This window comes from Pelodiscus sinensis, chromosome 19 (genome assembly GCF_052426305.1).
Source record: "Pelodiscus sinensis isolate ZL-2025 chromosome 19, ASM5242630v1, whole genome shotgun sequence".
NCBI lineage: Eukaryota > Metazoa > Chordata > Testudines > Trionychidae > Pelodiscus > Pelodiscus sinensis.
Genome location: NC_143070.1, coordinates 32,707,155 through 32,729,383, shown reverse-complemented (window position 1 = coordinate 32,729,383; position 22,229 = coordinate 32,707,155). Strand labels below are relative to the sequence as shown.

The window sequence follows — 22,229 nt, the reverse complement described above, 5'->3', positions numbered from 1 at the left end:
GAGCTCAGGGGCCAGGTGGGTGACCTGCCTTGCAGCTGTGACAGCATCAGACCCCTGCCACCCGCCTGCTCAGTGTGGAGACCAAGCCCAAGGGTGGCACCTGGGATGTGAGTTATACAAAAGCCTATTGTCTCTCATTCCTCATCCAGTTCCCAACATTGGCTGTAGATGCCAATTTCTGTGGGGGTGTAGTTCAGTGGTAGAGTGTTGACTACAGATCAAGTGGTCCTTGGTTCAAATCCCAGTGCCCCCTTGGAAAATTTTCTTCTAGTGGAAATATTTTCCTTTCCAGTTCCATCACACTCTGGCGTAACATTGCTTGAGGTTCTTGACATTAATAAGAACCCTTAATGCAGAGCTACTCAACTTTGGAAGCCCTGGTGGCCACAATGAATGGCACTTAACCAGGATGGACAGGGCAGGTGTCCCTAGTTAGTGTATTCCAGGAGCTGGGAATGGGTGATGGGAGGGATCACTTAACAAGTGTCCGTCCTGAGGATTCCCTCGGGACAATGAAATTGGCTGCTGTTGTGAGACAGGATCCTGAGCTAGTTGGGCAACTGGCATGGCCCAGTCTGGCTGCTTTGATGTTCTGTTTGATTTCTGTTCTTGTCCCCTTTGGGCAAGAGAGAATGGACCCTCATCACCCTCATCCTGCGCAAGGCTAGTGTAGGTGAGCAAAGAGGCATGTGTCAGGTGTCTCTGGTGGTCTAGTGCGAGGATACAAAAGTCTTGCTGGTCTGATTCCCACTCAGGGAAACCAGCCTGATGTTTCACATGGCCACTGTCTAGTCATTTTTCTCACCTCATTGTCACATGTTACAGCAGCTGTGACCCAAAAGGTGCCTTCAGGCTCCTTCCCCCCTCTCCCAAGGCAACACTTGCCATTTTCAAATGGGGCAGAGCTGGGTGACTCAAACTGCCCCTTCTCTCTCCTGCATGGGCAGCGCTACAGGAAGAGGAGCTGACACTCTGCTTCATGCTTCCTTTCCACTGTTTCACCTCTCAGAGCTTTTTTCTCCTTCCTTGTTCATAGCAGGTAGCTACACAAAAGCAAGGCACCAAACCGCACAGCCTTGGTGCCAGCATGGGGCTTGAACCCATAACCTTGGCATTACTAGTATCAAGCATTAAACACCCAAGCCAGCAGCCCCACAAGAGAAAAGACACTACAGGGACGTCTCTGCAGCTGCCAAGGGCATTTCTCTGCTGGGGCCACTAGTGACTCACTGTGATGTGGGCTGGCTAGTCCAGCTGGTCTGAGGCTTGGTCAAGCTCATCTTGCCCTACAGGGCCACTGGCAACAGCTGCTCTCTTGTGTGCTGCTGTGGGGAAAAGTTTTCCTGACAGCTGCTGAACTAGCTTGGTGGGGACAGTGTTAAACTGAAGATTTAAAGGTGTCTGGTTCATTTCCTGGCTCTGGCAGGAGACCTTTGTTTCTGGGGCTAAGCTGTTGGTTGGGTCTTCTGTAGAGAACCTGTCTGTCCCCCCTAAAAGGGCCTTGCCTGCTCTGCCTCATCCAGGGGAGGGGAAAAGAACTCTCCTTAGAAGTAGAGTCAAACCAGCCACCTAGGGGCAGCTGCTCCAGTCCTCTGCTCTATAAGCTGAGCTATGGAGGGGCCTTTTGGGGCTGCTTCTCTGTCCCGGTGTCTCTGTCCACAAGGGCAGGAACAGAATCCTGGAATCACCTTCTGCCCAGACTCACCCTATTGGAAACAGCTGGTTGTAGAGGTGAGGACAGAGGGTCTGTGCCCATCTGCCAGTAGCTCCTGGGGTGGGGGGCAGGGCTTTGTGTGTTGGTATCACACGTGACAGCACGAATGCCCCGATGCACATGGCTTGACACCCCCTCCTGGAGCAGCAGCAGCAGCAGGCTGGGAGGTCAGGGCACTGGGATGGAACAGGCTGTCAAGCCTCTTTGGCTCCTGCCATCTGCTGCTACATGGCACCAAATTTTGGAAAACCCTTTTCTCTGGACACGTCCCTTCTGCCTCATAGAAAGAGAAAGAGCATCCTCTTCAGTCTGGACGTGGCACTGAAAGAAGTAGAAGGGGATTGACAGGGGAGGGGGAGTGTGGGGAGAGTGTCTCAGGGGTTTGTTGCTTTGGTTAGAGGTGTGGCCAAAACACAGGCCTCACTGTGAGCAGGATTTGAACCTTTGCAGGGAAAGTCTATTAGATTTCAAGTCCAACACCTTAACCACTCGGCCATCACAGCTGTGAGCTCAGCAGTGCCTGAGCACCAGCAAACAAAAGGTCTGAGGGCCACATAGTCGTTCCCTTCGGTGGGGCCCTGCTAGTCTGTAGCTGTGAAAGCTTAAAAACCAACGAATGGTCCTAGAATGAGAGAATCCTGCCTTGTGTCTGTGTTTGCTGTCCCAGAGAGCAGCCCCATGGCTAAGCTGGCCCAGGCACCTGCCAGGTCCGGGGGAGGTGAGGGAGGCAGCCCCCAGTGGTGCCTGGCCAATGTGTCTGCTCTTCCCACCATCCCCCCTTATGTAGCTGGAGGCAGCTTCCTTCAGTTGAGCTTGGCCATGTCCTCACAGCAGGAAGCCAAAGGCAGCGAGAGCAGATTTCTGGCCCCTAGTCAGGTGCTCTCTGGTCTTAGTTGGACTCACTAAATCGAACTCCAGAAGGTTGACCGCAGCCCGTCCTCCCCAGCTGGGTGTGGTTCTTGTTCTTCTGCACAGTCCAGCCCATAGAGACCAAGGACGTGCCAATGGGCATCTACATCTCACCCTTGTTGAATTGCTGTAAATGCAAACCAGACACACAGCGGGTTTGAGCTGGTTCCAGCTGAGGAACAGGTTTGCCTGGTTTATGTGTATTGGTGCCAGAAAACATTAATGGTTTGTATTCATTTAAAGAGTCCACATACAACAGAAATCCAGGAGGCAATAGAACTGGAGAGGTAAATGTTTCTACTGAAGGAAGATTTCCAAAGGGGGCACTTGAATTTGAACCACAGACCACTTGATCTGCAGTTGAACACTCTGCTACTGAGTTACACCCCCACACGAAACAGATGCCTGCAGCCCGTGTTGGGCACTAGGCAGGGAACACGAGGCTTTTGAGTAACACACATCTCAGGTGGGATGGACCCTCACTGACCCCAGACTGAGATGGACCCTAACGAGGAATTTGTCCTGAACGCAGCAGAGCTGGGGCAGGACACAGGTTCTGTCTACACAGAAAAGTTATTTTGGAATAATGGCCATTTAGAATAACAATGCCAAAGTCTGTGCAGCAATTCCGTTAATGTGAAATAATCTGACGTAACAGACGGGTTATTCCAACTTCTGCAAACCTCACTCTACGAGGAATAACGCCTGTTCCCAATTAGCTATTTCAGAATAATGCGTGTGGAGATGCGCCACTTCTGCTACTTCAAAATGGCCCCTCCCTAGGCCCATTCTAAGTTATTTCTCCCAGGGCCCTAAATCAGTAGCTCGTCTGCATTAGGGGAGCCTGACTCGGACTGTTCCGAGGTTTCCCTGCACTGTAGATGTGCTAGTTCAAAATAAGCTATTTTGGAATCACTATTCAAGAACAGCTTATTCCAAAATCAATGTGCCGTGTAGACGTAGCCAGAGAGTCCTGAGAGATGAAGCTGTTGGTGGGAAGCCAGGAGAGCAGAAGCCAGCCTGAGACCTGAGTGTCCCAGGTCCCCACCAGCACCTGTGTATATAGGTCCCATAGTATAAGGGGCAGCAGTCAGGATGCTAAATCCTGCAATGTGAGTTCAAGTCTCTGTGGGAACTGCTTGGTCTGGTTGCTGTGAGCTCTTCGTGCTCTGTGGGTTTTACATTCCTTGTGCTGAGGTTCCCCAGGGGCAGTTTTACTCCTGTGCTGGGTGTCTGAGGCCCAATGGAGCTTGGTCCTCAGACTGATCAGACTTGTGGTCAGGTGCCTGATGCTCTGCCAGCTGTAGGGCAGGTCACCTGCTCAGCCCATGCTGGAGGCAGCCAGACAGTGTGAGCTGAACAGAGGGTTTGGGTGGGGAGGAGGGTTGAATATTTGGGGAACGGTCCCGAGTCCTGGCTCCCAGCCATGTGCCTTGGCACAAAGACCAATGGCCCTGGCACAAAGTGCATTGTGGGAATAAGAGTTGGGGCAGCAAAAAAGGGGCCGGCCCCTCAGTACCAGGGCACAGGCAGGAGAAGATGGGAGTGAATCCTGCTACCTCTGCCATGGCTTGACCCAGGAGGGCTGGGGTCTAGCAGCTTTTCACCCTAGATTTGTGGGAGGCCAAGTAGGAAGGAGACTCTGGAGGCTCATAGCCCCCTGGCCTGCTGTGTCCGTGGAAAGGGGAGAAGAGGACACATACCTCTCACTGGGGAACAGGGTGCATGGATCTGCAGAAAATGAAACAGGCTGAGCATTTTGCAGAGAACGGGCCAGAGCCCTTCTCCTGTCCCTGGAGAGATGGAAATGGGTCCGTTCCTTGTCGGGAAAGAAGTGGGTGTGTCGGGAGTGGGGTTCGAGTTCAAACCTCTCCACAGACCAGAACCCCACATTGGGGCAAGAAAGAGCCTTGAGTCAGGCAGTGGAGAACACTTGGCTCCTGTTCCCCTGAGATGGGATATTAGGAAACTTTTGCCACACAGCCTGGCTAGCTCAGTTGGTAGAGCATGAGACTCTTCATCTCAGGGTCATGGGTTCAAGCCCCATGCTGGGCAGTGCCCTTCCTTAACTCTTGTTCTCAGCCTGTGAGCAATTGGGTCTCAGTTTTCACCAGTTTTCTTTTTTTTAGAAAGAAAAAGTCTTGTCCTGGGGTCCAGCTTTAGTAGAACCAAAGAGAGAACCAACTGCAATTTCCATCTTCTGAGGAGAAGGGAAGAGGATTTTCTTCTCCTCAGTTCTAGCCACATCAGCCCAGGGGGGAGAAAAAATAAGCCTCTGCCTGCTGATTGTCCCCAGTCAGCTTCTGTAGCTTCACCTCCTTCCACAGCAGTTCCAGCTTTGAGCTACAAATCTCAAGGGGCTGGTGAGGAAATTAGGCGCTTCCCTGAGAACAAGAGGTGGAGTGTTCACAAGGAGCATCCCCCTCCCCTGCAGAGCAGGGTGTTAGAAAGAGCTAGAAACAGAACAGTCAGCCAAGTTCCAGCCCTTGAAATGTGTTTCTGTGGTGTAGTGGTTATCATGTTTGCCTAACATGCAAAAGGTCCCTGGTTCAAAGCCAGGCAGAAACACAGGGTCTTCTCTTATTGCAGTGCCCAGGTAACTGCAGCTGCTGCTGACCAGCCTGTTGATGAGCCCAACGCTCATGTGACAGAGGGGGGGTAAGGTCAGCTGATAATGCCCCTGGGTGCCAACCTGGTGAAGCCAGATAAATTAGTCCTGGCAGCTGCTTGTGCCTTGGCCTCCCCTGCCCTGGGAGGCTGGTGCATTGGGCTGACTCTGCCTGCTGCCTCCCTTGTGTGACTTGTCCAGTGTAACAGGCCAAATGTCAGAAAAGCCTCTTCCCCTCCCCTCCCCCTCCAAAAAGCAGAAGAAAAAGCTGCACAAACTGGGTTTTGAAATTTGCGTAGCTTTTCCCAGAAGAGCAGTGTAGGGCAGACATAGCCTGAGTGTTGCTCAGCACTGGTAGGAGACAGGGAGGGATAAAATGATCTAATGGCACCTGAAGCCTTTCAGAACAACTCCCAGCCCCAACCGCAAGAACCAGCCCTTCCCTCCATCCTCAGTGGGGTCTGCTGGGAACTGTCTGGACTCAAGCCCACCCCAGTCTCACCCTAAGGATTGCCTGTTCTGTAAAAGCTGCACCCTGGAAATGAGAAAGCAGCTAAAGTGACACTCGTGGGACTTGAACCCACAAACTTTGAATGTCTAGCTGGGCTCACATGAATCACTGCAGCTTAAAATAGTGATAGAAAAGTAGCCATGTTAGTCTAGGGTAGCTGAAACAAAATACAGAAAAAAACCAGTTTCTTGCCATTTTAACTCAGAAAGGACATTATCTCAATGACTTAATTACCTGCATCCTGCTTCAAAAGCCTTTTAAAACTGCACTTTCAAGGGAATCCTCTGAACGGTTATTCATGCTAAAATTCGACACTTTACGGCGGGGTCCTAACATAGACTCTACTTATCTTACCCATTACAAAGATAGCTTCCCCAATTATCACCTCTAATATCATTAGCTCACAGACATTTACCTTCCCCCCCGCATCCCCATTCTGCTCTGAAATTTGATTTCTCCTTTTCATATGTGTTGGGTTTTTTTAATTGTATCCGTTGATATATATGGTTGTGACAATTTTCTTCCACTATTTGATCTGAGGAAGTGGGTCTGGCCCACGAAAGCTCATCATCTAATAAACCATCTTGTTAGTCTTTAAAGTGCTACATAGTCCTGTATTTTGTTGCAGCTTAAAAGTCCAACATGCTTTCCATTGCACCACAGAGCCTGATATCTCCACTCTCTGGTTTGCAGCACGGCAATTGCTGGTGGCAAAGAAAGGGGAGCCAGGTCTGTCTCTCTTGGGAGAGCAGGTAGGAAGAGGGAGAGAGCCACTGAGCCCCTGACAGTGAAAATAAGAGCTGAGCCACAGTTGGAGAATGTGGGCATCGATCCCACTGCCTCTTGCATGCTAAGCAAGCACTCTACCACTTGAGCTAATTCCCCCACTGCATTTACAGTGGCCTTCTTGGAGGCTCTTCCCTTCTCCACAGCGATGTCTGTCATCTAGGTCAGTTAGTCGTGGGAAAGGAGAAGGCTCCGAAAAGGCCTCAAGGGCAACTCTCAAGGAGACTCCCTGCAGCAAAGCCATGGGGGGGCTCTGACATGGCCCCTGCCCTGCAGCCTGTCCCACCTGGCCATTGTCATGGACTCTCTGTGAGGTCACCACCTCCCAACCTCCTTTAGCCAATAAGCTGACACATTTCTTACAGGGAGTCCTGGGAGATGAAGCAGCTGGAGGGAGCCAGGAGAGCAGAGGCCAGCCTGAGAGCTGAGAGTCAGAGGTGCCCACTGCACTTTCACACCACAGGTCCTGTTACAGCCCCTGTTCTCTCCCATTTCTGCCCCATCTCCCAGGTGTCCATGTTGTTCACTTACCTGTGGGCTTTGGGCACCTACCCCCATCAAACCTAGTTTAAAGCCTCCTCACTAGGGTAGCCAGTCTGCACCCAAATACTCTTCCCTTCCTCGACAGGTGAACCCCATCCCTGCTGAGCAGCCCTTCCTGCAACAGCATCCCATGGGCAAGGGAGCCAAAGCCCCCTGCCCATGGAGCTTTCTGTGCCCAGGAAGCCAGACCCCACCAGGGCTGGAAGGCGGGAGGGAAATGGGGAATGGCTGCACTTTGGGAGTCAAAGGTCTTGTCTGGGACCATAAAGTAGAAGAGTTTTGAAGCAATTTTGTGGGTGGGCACCGTGGCTTAACCTAATACATGGAAAGTGCCTGGTTCGCAAAAAGGCAGAAACACAGGGTCTTCTCTTATTGCGGCTCCCCTTGGCGCCCACAAGGCAGTTTGGGTATGTCTACCCTTGCACCCTCTTTTAAGAGAGGGATGCAAATGAAGACATTCAAAATAGTAAATGAAACTGGGATTTAAATATTCCGTGCTTCATTTGTACATTTGCATTATGGCGCTATTTCAAAATAACAGACACTGTTAAGGTGTGGTTAGTTCAAGAGAAATAACTGATAAACCTCATTGTATTAAAGGGGCCCTTGTGGCAGGCACTGTGGCTTAGCTGGTTAAAGCGCCTGCATCATAAACAGGAGAGCCTGGGTTAAAGTCTCAGTGGTGCCTTTCAGAGCCTTTGCTCACATTTTCCTATGTCCTTCTGGGACACATGGAACCCATGGAACTGCTGGTTCAGGAAAAGGCTGATTGGGGAGGAGTGTTGGGAAGAAGGAAACCACAAGCCTGGAGCAGGTGCAGAGGCTGCTGTGACTGGCACTGGCAAGGCAGGGCTCTGACTGCAATTGCTGGGACAGGAGAGCCAGCACTACACACTCATGGCTTCTTGCACAAGAAAATCAAAAAGTCTTGTGCAAGAAAATGTCCACACTGCCATGTGTGAGCTGTGTTTTTGCACAAGAGCACCCTAGGCAGTGTGGACGCTTTCTTGTGCAAGAAATCTCTGCTGAGCGTCCACACTGCCCTCTTGTGCAAGAGGGCTTACACCTGTCAAAAAAGAGCGTAGCTCTTGCACAAGGAGCCCTCTCTTACCACGCCATACTGTAAATTTATTTGTGCAAGAGCGGGCAGGCAGTGTAGACGTTCTGCAGATTCTTGCGCAAGAACGGCTGTACTGCCTACCTTTCCTGAACCAAGTGTAGACATAGCCCTAGAGAGCCTGAAGGTGAAACCTCTGCAGCCATGGAGAGTGAGGGTCTGTGGGCATCAGGTGCTTCTCACTTGTGGTTTCCTTCTTCCCAATACTCCTCCCCAATCAGCCTTTTCCTGGACCAGCAGTTCCATGGGTGGCCAGGGGAGGACTAGTCTGTGTCCCAGAAGGACATAGGAAAATGTGAGCAAAGGCTCTGAAATGCACCACTGGGACTTTAACCCAGGATCTCCTGTTTACAAGGCAGGTGCTTTAGCCAGCTAAGCCATGGTACCCTGCTCAAACAGTTTAGTGAAACTGTTCTACTCTATGGTCCCAGACAACACCTTTGACTCCCAAAGTGCAGCCATTCCCCATTTCCCTCCCGCCCTGGCAGTGTCTGGCTCCCTGGGCACACAAAGCTACAGCTCAGTGGGCAGAGGCTCTGACATGCACATCTCCCCCAGCTGCTGGCACTGTGGATCTCACCTTGAGGTTGGGCACAGTTGGGGGGAGGGAGAAGTGCAACAAACATTATCTGGCTTGTAAACTCCTGGCTCTCAGGGTTTGGGTTGGTGTCCCCAGGTGGGGACCTGGCCTCCTTTGGTTTGGTCTCTTCCTGAGGGCACAGAATTAATAAGAGAGAATTCCTTCCCTTCCAGCAATATGAGTTGGCCAAAGGGTTAGTAACAGACTATTTGCCCAAACTGAAGTATTGGTAAGAAAAGCCTTTTTGGAATAGTGGTTATTGGGTTTGTTTAACATGCAGCAGATCGTTGGTTCAAAACTCTCTAGAAACATAGGCTCTTCAGGTGTCCCTGCTGATGGGACAGGCATGTTCTACTCTGAGTCGCGGGTCTCAGTACTTGGGTAGCTTGTTTCCCTGCTGAAGGTTGTGCAGGGTTGTCCTGGAAGCTCTGGTCCTAGGTGGTTTCGGATGCAAGTTCTTCTTCCCAGTCTTACTTTCCCTTTTCCTCCTTCTTCTACTTCTCTTTTCCCCTTTTCCTTCTTCTTCCTGGTCTCCTTCTTGTACCCCACTTTATATAGTGAAAATTGAGTCCTACTTAGCAATATCTTAATCAATTATTTTAATATAATTTTACTAACCAGTCATAAGATACTATTGTGATTTACCTAACCAATCATACTCCACCACCTTAGTTGATTGACATCTAGCAAAATTAATTATACAGCAGACAGAAACAGATCCAAACCAGACAGCGACCACCCAGACAAACAATAGGAAAGGGAAGACAATCATCATAGAATGCCAATTGCACAAACACAACTATTGGTAAGCGGTTTCTTGCCAGACAAAACGGTGTTTAAGTTTTCTCTACCCATCTTGAGATCTGTTTCTTATCTGGTAACAGTGGGTGCCACTAGGATAAGATCCCTTCTCACAGCTTAGGGTACGTCTAAACTACATGCCTCCGTCAACGGAGGCATGTAGATTAGACAGATCGGCAGAGGGAAATGAAGCCGCGATTTAAATAATCGCGGCTTCATTTAAATTTAAATGGCTGCCCCGCTCTGCCGATCAGCTGTTTGTCGGCAGAGCGGGTCAGTCTAGACATTCCCCGGTCGACAGAAAACCCTTTTGTCGACTGCCCCGTTATGCCTTGTGGGATGAGGTTTACCGGGGCGGTCGACAAAAGGGTTTTCTGTTGACAGAGGAACGTCTAGACTGACCCGCTCTGCCGACAAACAGCTGATCGGCAGAGCGGGGCAGCCATTTAAATTTAAATGAAGCCGCGATTATTTAAATCGCGGCTTCATTTCCCTCTGCCGATCTGTCTAATCTACATGCCTCCGTCGACGGAGGCATGTAGTTTAGACGTACCCTCAGTGTGACACTATTTCAATGTCATTTATATGGAATGTGAGCATGTGATTCCGTGCTTTATAGCTAATTGCTGCTGTGCTCCAGTCTGGCTGCAGAAGAAGGCTTTAGTTTAGACCTACTGAATAGCTACAGGCCTTCCAATCGGGCTACAGAAAAACCATATTGTTAAAGAAGACATTTCCAGGCCAAAGACAGCAGGACACACAAAGCAAAGTAAACACAACTACAAAGCAACTCGAAACCTCAGTCTTCTGAACTGAATTCAGACACCTTATCCTTTAGGCCACACACTATTAGCTTTTTTAGCAATGGATTTCTTGAAATGTGTAAGCAGGGAAAAGTCTAGCTAGTCCATCAGGTTTTATTAGTTTCCTTGTTTGGGGGGTTAGAAATCACATCTGAGCTAGTGAATTATTCTTATTGTGTGTAACTAAGGATTGCAGCCCAGGGATTTTTCCTGAGTCTATTTTACTTGGTGGCTATGTACCACCTAGGCTATCTCCATACTGCCATTGCCCATCCCAAGGGAGGTGGGGTAGAGTCATTCTCCATGGGTGCAGAGGTTGCACTCTCAGGCTATGACTACATTGGCGTGATCTTGCGCAAGCACTCTTTTGCGGGAGAGTTCTTGTGCAAAAACTCTTCCAGAAGAGAGCGTCTACACTGGCATGTGCTTTTGCGCAAGAGCATCCATGCCAGTGTAGACGCTCTCTTGCGCAAGAAAGCTCTAATGGCTATTTTAACAACAGGGCTTTCTTGCGCAAGAAATTCATGTTGCCTGTCTACACTGGCCTCTTGCGCAAGAACAGTTGTGCAAAAGGGCTCATTCCTGAGCAGGAGCATCATAGTTCTTGCGTGAGAAGCCCTGATTTCATACATTAGAACGTCAGTTTACTTGCGCAAGAACACGCTGCCCGAGTAGACAGGCAGCGAGTTTTTGTGCAAGAGCAGTTGCTTTTGTGCAAGATCGCGCCAGTGTAGACAGCCTCAGGATCTCTGGGCACTGACACTTCCAGGGAATCACAAGGGCATGTGGCAGCAGCCTCTGCACCTGCTCCAGGCTTGTGGTTTCCTTCTTCCCAACGCTCCTCCCCAATCAGCCTTTTCCTGAACCAGCAGTTCTATGGGTGGCCAGGGGAGGCCTCTTCTGTCCCCCAGAAGGGGATAGGAAAATGGGAAATGAAAGCTACAGCAAGGCACCACTGGGACCAAAACACAGGATTTCTTGCTTAGTAGACAGGTGTTTCAGCCAACTAAACCATGGTGCCCTCCTCAACCAGGCTTGTAAAACAGTTCTACTCTATGGTCCCAGATAAGCCACAGTGCCCACCTCCAAAGCCTCTTTAAAACTGTTCTAATTTATGGCCCCAGACGACACCTTTGACTCCCAAAGAGCGACCAGTCCCCATTTCCCTCCAGCTTTCCCACCCTGGCGGTGTCTGGCTCCCTGGGCACAGAAAGCTACAGCTCAGAGGGCAGAAGCTCTAGCACGCACCTTTCCCCCAGCCGCTGGGACTGTAGAGTTGCCTTGAGGTTGGGCAGGGTTGAAGGAAAACAGAAGTGCAATAAACATTGCTTGTCTGGATTGTAAACCCCTTTATCTCAGCGGTTGGATTGGAGTCCGCAGGTGGGGGGCCCAAACTTCTTCAATTTACTCCCTTCCTGAGTGCACAGAATTAACAAGAGAGTATTTCTTAACCCCAGAGCAATCGGAGTTGGCCAAGGAGTTACTAACAACATTTTTGTCAACATTTAAGTACAGTTAAGGAAACCCTTAGGGGTGTTTCTGTGAGTTTTTAGACTAAGGTTCATTCAATTGGTTTGTTTTTTTGTGGACCTTCCCCTACCGCACCCCTAGAGACTCTGGAACAAAGAAGACATGAGAAGAACCCAACTTTCTTCCTTTTGCTGTGAAATGGATGGATCTAGCTCAGGTTTCACTCATGTGAAGTACCTGTGACAACCCCTGTGCTCCTCTGCCCCTCATCAGCAATGTCATCCACTTGTGGGGGGAAGCATGTGCCCTGAGACTTGTAGAAAGGACAACCTGAACAAACCCAAGCTATGCAGGCACCCTTCGATAGCTCAGCTGGCAGAGTGGAGGACTGTAGTGTGTGTTTGGCAAGTGATCCTTAGGTCGCTGGTTCAACTCCTGCTCGAAGGAGCCATTGTTTTCCCTCCAGCCTGTCCTTAGAAGAAAGCAACCAAAGTGATTGCCTTGGGTCCATGTCTTCAGTTGACTTCAGCACTGCAATTGACAGAAAGATTGTGGGGAGGAGCTGCCAATCACATTTCTTGGGCTGCGCAGGTTCTGTCCACACACAAAAGTTCTTTCGGAACAATGGCCGTTATTCCACAACAACAATGCAAGAGTCTACACAGCAATTCCGTTATTTTGAAATAATTCTGAACTAACAGACGGCTTATTCTGACTTCTGCAAACCTCATTCTACGAAGAATAACATGTAATCCAAATTAGCTATTTCAAAATAAGGTCTGTGTAGATGCGCCACTGCTGCTAGTTTGAACTAGCCCCTGCACAGGGCCAGTCTGAGTTATTTTTCCTGGGGCTCTAAATCAAGGTAGCTCATCTACACTGGGGAGCCTGCTCGGACTATTCTGAGGTTTCCCTGCTGTGTAGACGTGCTAGTTCGAAATAAGCTATTTTGGAATCACTATTCAAGGACAGCTTATTCCAAACTAAATGAGCTGTGTAGTCGTATCCAGAGAGATGAAGCAGCAGGAGGGAAGTCAGGAGTCCAAAGGCCACCCTGAGAGCTGAGTATCCCAGGTGCCCCATGCACAGTCCACTCTATGGGTCCCATGGTGTAAGGGGCAGCACCCATGACTTTGAATTCTGCAATCTGAGTTCAAGTTTCAGTGGGTCCTGCTGGTGGGGGGCTTGTTATGAAGTTTTTCACACTGCACGGCTGTGTCTATGCTGCAGGCTTTTTGCACAAGAACCACTGTTCTCCTTCCTCTGCCGGAGAGGGAGCCAGCTCATTCCCCTGAGCCCACCTACAGATGAGGCAGGGTCTGGAGAGGTGACACAGCTGAATGGAAAAAGCAAGGAGAGAAGAGTTTCAGCTACCAGCTGAGAACCTCAAGCACAGAGCCCTGTGATGGTCCCATAGGGGAAGGGGTCAGGAGCTTGAATCTTATAAGCTGAGTTCAAATCTCAGTGGGACCTGCTGGGGAATTGTTGGTTTGTGTAAATCCTTGAATATTGATCTTCTTGCCCCTCTGGCTCAATTCTACTTTGTGCTTCTTCACTTTCTCAATGTAAGGACTTTGGAGAAAACTCTGAAATGTCTGCTCCAGTGGGGCAATGGGTCAGTGCACAGTATTTATACACAGTGTGTGTAGGGGACATGCTGAGGGTGTGAATTCAAACCTCACCTGGAGCAGTGGTTTTCAGTCCCTGCTGGGCTGCCCCTTTCCAGTGAATGCTGGGGGAGCTGGAATTCCAGCTCAGAGGAGTCTGTCAGTCAAAATTCCCCCTTCACATATTATGGCCTCATCAGACTGAATGTTGGGTGGCCAGGGAAGGTCCTTCTTGCTTCCAGGGTCTTGTTGCAGGTCTTCTCCCCGCACCTCTTACCCATCAGCAGCTGCTGTCCCTTTCAGCCATTCGGTCAGCTCAGGCAGGGAGGCAGGAAATGGGGGAAAGGAGCCAGACAAGCTGAGGGAGGCGGGGAAATTCTTATCTCTGCATCTCCCCATGTGAGGGTTTGTCTACACGTCATTCCTCTTTCCAGAGAGCAATGCAAATTCAGCTGAGTGACATTGCAAATGAAGCAGAGATTTGCATAATCACTTCTGGCCACTATTTTGAACTAACAGGCGCTGTCTAGACACAGTTCTTTGGAAAGAAAACCCTTCATTCTAAATCCCCCTTACTCCCTTATGAAATGAGGTTTAAGGGTTATTTCTGACGAAGGGTTTTCTCTCGCAATAAGCGTATCTCAACAGCGTTTTGTATTTCAAAATAAAGTATTTCTAGCACTGGTCTGTGAATATACAAATGAAGTGCAGGATGTTTAAATCCCAGCTTCATTTACAATGTTGAGTGTCTACATTTACATCCCTCTCAGATTCTCTGGGCACTGACACTCCCAGGGAATCACAAGGGCATGTGGTGCTGGCTCTCCTGTCCCAGCAATTGCAGTCAGAGCCCTGCCTTGCCAGTCACAGAAGCCTCTACACCAGCTCCTGGTTTCCTTCTTTTCAACACTCCTCCCCAATCAGCCTTTTCCAGAACCAGCAGTTCCATGGGCCACCAGGGGAGGCCTCTTCTGTGTCCCAGAAGGGGACAGGAACACTTGAGCAAAGACTTAAGCAAGGCACCACTGGGATTTGAACTAAGGATCTCTGACTTACAAGACAGGTGCTTTAGCCAACTAAGCCACAGCACCCTTCTTGGCTACACCTGCAATATGGAGCTTTTCCAAGATAACTTTTGTATCTGGGAAAAACTCTGCCCCATCCATGGAACAGGTCAACTTTTTGAGATCAGTTTCCAAAAAGTGAGCGTGTTCTTTCGGAAGCCCTGTATTCCTCATTTTAGTAGGAATAAGGACTTTTCTGAAAGAGGAGGTTTTCCCCACATTCGGGCCCGTGTAGATGGGCCAAATGTCAGAAAAGACTCTTCTGAAAAAAGAAAAGTGTCTTAAAACTGTTCGAATTTATGGTCCCAGACAACACCTTTGAAGTCCAAAGTGCAGCCATTCCCCATTTCCCTCCAGCCTTGGAGGGGTCTCAAGGCCTGTGCAGCCCAAGAAATGTGATTAGCAGCTCATACCCACAATCTTTTTGTCAATTTCAGTGCAGCCTAAGGATCACTTACGAAGCACGCAGGACAGTCCCCCACTCTACCAGCTGAGCTATCGAAGGGGGCCTGAGTGCTGCTGGTTTGTCCATGTTGGCCCATCTACAAGTGTCAGGGCCTGTGCTCCCCCAAGCGAGTGACATCACAGAAGAACCCAGGGGCACAGGGGAGCTTCCCATGCAGAAGGACCCCTGAGCTAGATCCATTCATGCCACAGCAAAAGAAAACTAGCTGGGTTCTTCTCCTGGGTCTTTTTTTGTTTCAATGTCTCTAGGGGTGCAGGAGGGGCAGACCCAAAAGAACCAAACCGGTCGAGTGCATCTGGGTCCAGCCTCTCACTTGTGCTGCTCCCTCTCCCAGACTGTTCCTACGCCCAAGGCAATAGCTCCACACCCAATGGATGGGTGAGCAGAGGCCAGGGGGCAATAGGCAGAGTCTGGAAGCTGCTGGGACCAGACCTGAGGGCATCAGAGGAAGCAGCAAGAAACACAACCTCAGCCCCCTGCATCTCTAGCCAGGCTGGTGGGTTTCATGGCTCCAGATCATCTGAGCCAGCCAGATGAGAGGCCGAGTGCCAGTGGGCACCAGACACCCAGAAGAAGGCACAAAAATCTCTTCTCACCAGCCTGAGAACAAGAAACTTAAAGCAGGAGGGTTTTGCAACAACCAGCCAAGGAAAATCCCACTGACAGTTGAACTCAGGTTGCAAAGTTCAGAGCCCTGAGCGCTGCCCCTTGCAGCATGGGACAAACAGCTGATGTTTTTGGTGGGCACCTGGGGCTCTCAGTGCTCAGGCTGCCTCTGCTCTCCCAGCTCCCTCCAGCTGCCCCATTCCCACTGCCTGTTTAAGTTTTGTTTTTACTTAAGTACCAGCTCTAGTAGAAGCCGTGTGACACTCTCCCCTCCCCCATCACGGCATGGACAGGTCACAGCCCCCAACCAGACTCTGAAATGGCTCCGTGCATTTCCCCGGCCCCATGGGGCTGGCAGGAAAGAGGCCCAGGGCCAGGCTAGAGCCAGGGGAAGCAGGAGGCAGGGAGATCCCCAGTCTACACAGCTCCTTTTTGTGCAAAAGCCTCTTGTGCAAAAACGGACCCAATTAATTATGCAAATGAACATGGCAATATGCTAATCTGTGCTACATTTGCATGAGCTTTTGCGGAGGAGAGATGCAGTATGGAGATAGCCTAGGTGGTAGAGAGCCATGAAGTGACATAGATTCAGGAAAAATCCGTGGTCTGCAATCCTTAGTTACACACAATAAGAATAATTCACCAGCTCAGACGTGATTTCTAAACCCCCAAACAAGGAAAATAATAAAACCTGATGGACTAGGGCAGTGATCCCCAATGCAGTGCCCGCAGGCGCCATGGTGCCGGCTGGGCCATTTATGTGTGCCCGCAGAGCAATCTGAGCTGGCCCGGGCATGCGGCAGGTGCCAGTCCCAGGAGCATGGGCGGCCCCTGCCTGGGGTCACAGCACATGCTGGTGCCGGCCCTGGCTCCGGGGTCGCGGCACAATCCGGTGCTGGCCCCGGGCACGTGGCGCATTCTTGGCCCCGCCCCCAGACACGTGGCCCATGAGCGGCCCCACCCTTGGAGGCGCAGTGCGTGAGCGGCCCTGCCCCCAGGCACCCAGCATCCCCAAAATGTTGGGGACCACTGGACTAGGGAGACTTTTCTCTACCCACACATTGCAGGAAATCCAATTGTCTGCAAGTCAAGACTGTGTGGCCTAATGGATAAGGCGTCTGACTTCGGATCAGAAGATTGAGGGTGCGAGTCCCTTCACAGTTGTGTTTACCTTCCTTTGTCTGTGCTCATGGATCCTGATGTTGCTGCCCTGAAAAGGTCCTATGTGACAAAGTGGTTTTTCTATAACCCCGATGGAAGGCCTGTAGCTGTTCAGTAGGTCTAAACTATGGGGGATATTGCAGGGCAGGAGGGTGGTGGTGCCAGGAGAGAAGTGGTGGCCTGTCTTGCAGGGGAGAGCATCAGCCAGCAGGGAGGGGGATGGATAAGGGGGTGCACAGATCCTGAATACAAATGTAAAAGCCTTTTAAATATCCCCACTGCTGACAGTGAGGTTTGAAGGCACTGCCATGTGTCAGTATTGAGTTTCACTATATAAACTGGGGTCCAAAAAGGAGACCATCAAGAAGAAGAAAAGGGGAGAAGGGAAGAGGAAGGAAAAGGGAAAGGAAGACCAAGAAGGAGGAGAGAAGACCTTGAAGCAGAACTCACCTCCAAGGCAACCTGAGACCAAAACAGCCAGGACTCCTCTGCACAGCTGTTGCAATGGTTTGCTGTGTGAATTCTGTGGTAGGTGACGTTAGGCCTGCGCACTGGGATTATTTACCAGTTTCCCTGGGTTGCTCCTGCCTGCAGCTGTGATGGCCGAGTGGTTAAGGTGTTGGACTTGAAATCTAATAGGATTTCCCTGTGCAGGTTCAAATCCTGCTCACAGCGAGGCCTGTATTTTGGCCACACCCCTTCCTAAGGGCAACATGGTCCCTCATTAACATATTTTTTAAGGAGAAAACTTCTAGTGTAGATGTAGCCTCTGTGAGTTACCAGCAGTGGGGCTGTTAGCGTCTGCATATAACTAATTGCACCATTAGGCCCTGTCTTCAGTCAGGGGGAGAGTTGTTGCTCAAGAAGCCGCCAGTGGACGCTCTACCTCGACTTAGAGTCTCCTAAAGCTTCAGTCTGCAAACAGGTGAGGAACTAGCTCAAGTGATAGTGCTCATTTAGCATGTGAGAGGTAGTGGGATTGGTATCCATGTTTTCCAGTAACCTGTAGGTTACTTTTTTTTTTTTTTTGCAAGCAGAGGCCCAGGTGCCTGCAGTGGCCCCTCCCTCTTCCTCCTCATTCAACTCAAAAGCCACCACGGCTTAGTTCCAAATCTGCAAACCCCATTGCCCGAGGGATAGCGCCTCTTCTGAAATAGCTATTTTGCAATAGCCGAAGTGTGGATGCTCCACTGCAGCTATTTCAAAATAGCTCCTCCCCAGGGCCAGTCGAAATAATTACTCCCCAGTGCCTGCGGGGGCTCTAAGTCGAGGCTTCCCTGCAGTGTGGACGTGCTACTTTGAAACAAGCTATTGAAAAACAAGCCCACTGTGTAGACGAACCTTGAGAGCTGAGTGGCGCTGTTAGTGTCCCTGCTCCCGGCACAATCCCATTGGCTGGTTTCTGGCCATGTAAAGCACCACCCCCCCTCCACTCAGGCTCTTATTCACCGACCCACATGGCCCCTGCAGCCTGTGTGGGGGCAGGGCAGGCTGCCTGTGAAATGTGCTGGGCTGCTGGCTGGGAGTGAGCCAGGTAAGTCACCCAGCCAGAGCCTGCCTCTGGCACCGCAGCCCCTCCCTTCCCTCAACCCACTGGTACCCCACATAAACCAAACCCTCTGCCTCCCTGAATGCACACCCCTCGAAGATCCTGCACCCCAATTCTCTGCCCCAGGTCACAATCCAACACGCTGCAACCATTCCTGCACCCCTGTCCTCTGCCCCATGCTCCTGTCTGCACCCAACCTGCATCCCAAACCCCTCCCCCCGTTAATAGCATGGAAAAGTGCAGCCCTGGGAGTGGTTCCCCATGAAAACTCATTGCCCACCTCTGCCCTAAACTGTGCAGCAGCCCAGCCACACAGCTACCATGTCTCCCCAGAGCCCTTAGGCTGGCACCTGGGAGGCCTGAGTCCAGGCAGTGCCCAGTGAGGGCAGAGGAAAGAGCTGGGATATGGTGGTGGGGCCAGGGGCTGTTCTGAAAGGCTGCAGGCACCGTTAGCCCCCTTTATCCTTCCCTGTCTCACCCCAGCGCTGAGCAACACTCAGTGTCGGTCTGAGCATCCGTCCTGCTCTGGGACGTGTCTCTGTGGCAGGAACCTGCCCAGGCCACTCTCGCAATGACTAGGCAGCTGTCATGGGAAAGTTGATACTGATTGCCCTGACTGGGAACCAAACCCAGGCTCACCCACATTAGCCTTTCACAGGCCATTTTCTGTCCACTTCAGGATGGTGGGGGGGTCCATTCTCCCTTGCCCAGAGGGGACAAGAACAGCCAAACAGAGCATCAAAGCAACCAGACTGGGCCACGCCAGTTGCTCAACTAGCCCAGGATCCTGTCGCATGACAGCAGCCAATCTCATTGCCCAGTGGGAATCCTCAGGGCAGACAATTGTTAAGGCACCACCCCTTGGGCGGGGGGAGCCTTGAGGCAGGAAGTTGAAGGGGGGAGTTGTGATAGGACAGTACCTGTAAGAAATTCAAGTGTGGAGTGTGGGCAGCTCAGGGCAGGGATTTGGGGTGTGTGTGAGAGTGGGGGGGGCTCAGGGTAGGGGTGAGGATGGGGGAGGATAGAGAAGTCAGGGCACAGAATTAGGGATGTGGGGGAGGCTTGGGGCTGGGACTGTATGTGTGTGTTGAGGGGATCCTACTGCTCTGGGCTCCCTGAGGCCCTTTAGCACACAAGGGCTTTCTCTGCAGCGCACTTGAGCTACGTCTACATTGGCATGATATTGTGCAAATACTCTTTAATGCAAGAGAGCATCTACATTGGCATGTGCCTTTGCACAAGAGCTTCCATGCCCAGTGTAGATGCTCTCTTGCGCAAAAAAGATCCGATGGCCCAGGCAGCGGCTTTGCTCGGGTGTCCCTGGTCTGCTGGGGGGGGGGGTCCAGTGGCTTTGCTGGACCCCCCCAGCAGACCAGGGAGACAGGAGCAAAGCTTGGGGGCAAAGGAGCAAAGCCACATGGGCGGCGGGGTCCCTCCGCCTGTGCGGCTTTGCTCGGGTCTCCCTGGTCTGCTGGGGGGGAGGGGGCGCAGCTAGTGCGCCCCCCCCCCCTCCAGCAGACCAGGCTGTTGTTGCGGGACGCCTCGGGTAGAGCAGCTGGGGTGCTGCCGGGTTGGTCCTGTGGGAACCTACCAGGCAGCGCCCCAGCTGTTCTGTCCCAGGCTCCAGATTCAGCAGCTGTTGAAACTGATCAGGCTGATTCCAGGAAGCTGGGGGCAGAGCAACTCTGCCTCCAGCTTCCTGTAGTCAGCCCCTGGTCAGTTTCAGTGGCAGCAGCTGAATCTGGAGCCAGTTCTGACTTACATACAAATTCAACTTAAGAACAAACCTATAGTCCCTATCTTGTACGTAACCCGGGGACTGCCTGAACTGTAAATTTACTTGTGCAAGAACACTAATGCAGTGTAGATGATGTGCACATTTTTGTGCAAGAACAGTTTTTCTCAAGAAACCTGCCATGTAGATGTAGTCTAAGGGTTTATATTCATTTAAAGAGTTCACGTACAATGGAAGACCAGGAAAGGTGAATGTCTCCATTAAATAGACACACTTACGGGGGGCACTTGGGTTTGAATCAAGGACTACTTGATCTACAGTCAAACACTGTGCTCATGTGAAACATGTGTCTGCAGCCAGTATTGAGAACTGGGCAGGGAACAAGAGGCTTTTGTAGACAACACATGTCAGGTGAGACGGTCCCTCACTGACCCCAGGGTGTGACTGCTCCTAACAAGGAGTTTGTCCTGAAAGCAGCAGAGTTGGGGCAGGACAGCGGTTATGTCCACACAGAAAAGTTCTTTTGGAACAATGGCCGTTATTCCAAAATAACAATGCCAGAGTCTACACAGCAATTCCCTTCTTTTGAAATAACTCTGAAATAACAGACGGCTAATTCCAACTTCTGTCAACCTCATTGTACGAAGAAAAATAGCTATTTCAAAATGAGGCCTGTGTAGATGCCCCACTTCTGCTATTTCAAAATAGCCCCTTCCCAGGGCCATTCTAAGTTATTCTTCTTGGGGCTCCATAATGGAGAAAACTTGTCTACATTAGGGAAGCCTCCTCGGACTCATTTTGAGGTTTCCCTGCAGTGTAGACGTGCTATTTTGAAATAACTATTCCAGAAGAGCTTATTCCAAAATAACTGTGCCGTGTAGATGTAGCCAGAGAGTCCTGAGAGATGAAGCAGCCGGAGAGAAGCCAGGAGAGCAGAGGCCAGTCTGAGACCTGAGTGTCCCAGGTGTCTACAGCACCCCACTCAGCATCTAGGTCCCATGGTGTAAGGGGCAGCGCTCAGGACTCTGAATCCTGCAATCTGAGTTCAAATCTCAGTGGGACCTACAGGGGCTGGGGTGGCTGCTGGGAGGTCCTCAGGCTTTTCTGCTTCCTTGTCCTGAGGTTCACCAAGGGCAATTTTCCTGGTCTCAGGCCCAATGGAGCTGACTGCGCAGACTTGTGCTCAGGTGCCTGATGCCATCACAGCTGCAGGGCAGGTGGCCCATCTGACCCCTGAGCTCAGCCTATGCTGGAGGCAGCCAGAGTGTGAGCAGAACAGGGGAGGGAGGGAAGATTTGTATATTTTGGGAAGGGTCCTGGCTCCCAGCCACATGCCTTGGGACAAAGACTAACAGCCCCTGCACAAAGTGCATTGTGGGAATAAGAGTTGGGGCAGCAGGAAAGGGGCCGGCCCCTCAGCACCAGCGAGCAGGTGGGAGAAGATGGGAGTGAATCCTGCTACCTCTCACGTGCAAAGGGAGCACTAACCCACGTGCAACTCATCTCTAGTGCTCTGGCCTCCAGCAGCTTTGTGCCCCACTAGGGTGGGTTATTTCAGAGACCAGAGAGGAAGAGGGAGGGGTCTCTGGATGTGCGGAGCCCCCTGGCTCTGTCTGTGAAAAGAAAGAACAAGGGCACAAGCAGAAACTTCAATTCCACTTTGTGCATCTTGACTTTTTCAATCTAAGGACTTTGAAGAAATGTTTTAAATACTTGTTCCAGTGGTGCAATGGGTCAGCGCACAGTACTTATGTGACAGTATTCATAGGAGATATGCAGAGGTTGGGAGTGCAAACCTCCTCTAGAGCAGTGGTTTTTAGTCCCTCCTGGGCTGTCCCCTTGCAGAGGTTCCCAAACTTTTTGGCATCACGCCCCCCCCTTTTTGATTTCTGAAAAACCCTCATGCCCCCCTCCAAAATAGCAAAAAAAAAAACCCAGCTTGATGGGGGGAGGGCTGGGTCACCTCATGCCCCCCCTGGAATTTCTTCACACCCCCTCTGGGGGGGCACGACCCCCAGTTTGGGAACCCATACCCTGCAGTGAACTCTGGGAGAGGTGGAATTCCACCCCAGAGGATGGGATCAGTGAAAATTTGCACTTCACATATTATGGCCTCATCACAGTGAATGCTGGGGGGCCAGTACTTGGTTCAATGTCATGTGCCTCCTTCAAAAGTTGATTATCCTAAGTGAAGCATTT

At 51.0% G+C, this 22,229-nt stretch overlaps 4 non-coding genes across 4 annotated transcripts; 3 read left to right on the top strand and 1 right to left on the bottom strand.

The window, feature by feature from the left end:
- Positions 1-4,605: 4,605 nt before the first annotated feature.
- Positions 4,606-4,678, top strand: TRNAK-CUU (transfer RNA lysine (anticodon CUU)). The gene has a single exon. It is a non-coding gene; the product is annotated as a tRNA-Lys (tRNA).
- A 440-nt stretch (positions 4,679-5,118) lies between these two features.
- Positions 5,119-5,191, top strand: TRNAV-AAC (transfer RNA valine (anticodon AAC)). The gene has a single exon. It is a non-coding gene; the product is annotated as a tRNA-Val (tRNA).
- Positions 5,192-6,554: 1,363 nt separating this feature from the next.
- TRNAA-AGC (transfer RNA alanine (anticodon AGC)) lies at positions 6,555-6,627 on the bottom strand. Its single transcript has one exon. It is a non-coding gene; the product is annotated as a tRNA-Ala (tRNA).
- Positions 6,628-17,339: 10,712 nt separating this feature from the next.
- Positions 17,340-17,421, top strand: TRNAS-UGA (transfer RNA serine (anticodon UGA)). The gene has a single exon. It is a non-coding gene; the product is annotated as a tRNA-Ser (tRNA).
- The last annotated feature ends 4,808 nt before the right edge of the window (positions 17,422-22,229 follow it).